This window comes from Octodon degus, unplaced genomic scaffold (assembly GCF_000260255.1).
Source record: "Octodon degus isolate 3935 unplaced genomic scaffold, OctDeg1.0 scaffold00001, whole genome shotgun sequence".
NCBI classification, from domain to species: Eukaryota; Metazoa; Chordata; class Mammalia; order Rodentia; family Octodontidae; genus Octodon; species Octodon degus.
Window position 1 is genome coordinate 22,960,287 of NW_004524577.1, and position 1,382 is coordinate 22,961,668.

Genomic DNA, 1,382 nt, shown 5'->3' on the forward strand with positions numbered 1-1,382 from the left:
ACACAATAAATAAATGTAATAAATAAATAAATAAATAAATAAAAAAGAAATAAAACTTTAAAAAAAAAACTAAATAAAGAAAACATCCTTTTAATAAAAAAAAAAACTCGTTTTCATTTTTTCCATAATTTACCACCTTGAAAGTTTCAGATCTGCAGATGGGTAGGGCTCTAGCTCAGTGGTAGAGCGCTTGCCTCACTTATTGCCCACCAAACAAATTTTAAAGGGGGGGTGTGATCCTATGGAACAGTTCTAGAAAATAATGTCTCTTCACTTAAATTTAGCAGCTGTTAACGTCTGCTTGCTCCGTCATACATATATACGTGAAATATGACTCAGTCTCTCTGTATAGTTTAGGCTGGCTTTAAACTCCTGGCAATCTTCCTGTCTCAGCCTTTCCAATGCTGGGATTACGGGCATGTGCTACTATGTCTGGCTGCTTCAACTTTGTTTAGTCTTTTTTTTTCCCGGTAGTTCAGGATATAGAGCCCAGCCCCTGGCACATGCTAGGTAAGCATTACACTACACACTAAACTAACCCTAACTAACCCCAGTCCTTAAATTGTAGATGACACTTTCCCCTGAGTACTTCAGCATGCAGCGGTATTTCCTAAGAACCAAGATATTTTTCTCTTTTGGGCAGGCTACTCCCCAAAACAAATTTGTTTTTGGTGGAACCAGGGATTGAACTCAGGCCCTTGCACTTGCCAGGCAGGTGCTTATTCTACTGAGCTGTCTCCCCAATCCCCTACCTCACAACAAATATGATTACAAACCCTATATAAGCCCTTACCCATATGCAAGACATTCTCCGATGCCCCCATATCCATCTTTTTTTTTAAGACAGGGTCTCAGTATGTAGTTCAGGCTGCCCTTGAATGCACTCTATAGTCCAGGCTAACACTGAACTTCCAGTAATCCTCCTGCCTCAGCCTCCTGATTACTGGAATTATACATATGCACTACCACACCTGGCTTCCAATGAAATTTTTTTTCAATTAAATCTTTTAGCATCCATTGCTGATCATTTCTTGGCTCCTTTCTGGAATTATTTGTTGCGTAAATGTTATTCTCTAATACTATCAAATATTACTATCAGTGCTATCTAATGTTAGCATGGGAATTTTTTAAATAATGGCATAAATGAGAAAAAGGGTATAGAACACATTGTCACTCATTAAGACACAGATTTTTCATGACATAGGATCCTTCTGGTGACACATTTTCTATTTTGCCTTTAATGAATCAACCAGGGGGCCTGCCCAATAGCTGAGTTATTTAAGTGCCTGCTGAAACAAAGCTGTCAAACTCAGGGTTCTGTGGTTCAAAACCAAGACACTCAAGCCGAGCTAGACCTTATCTGAAGGCAAACTCAGTCAAAA

At 38.8% G+C, this 1,382-nt stretch overlaps 1 protein-coding gene across 1 annotated transcript in view; it reads right to left on the reverse strand.

Annotated features, from left to right (window-relative positions):
* The window catches only part of Ocln (occludin), an 85,906-nt gene that overhangs the window by 83,908 nt on the left and 616 nt on the right, over nucleotides 1-1,382 (reverse strand). The window lies entirely within an intron of this gene.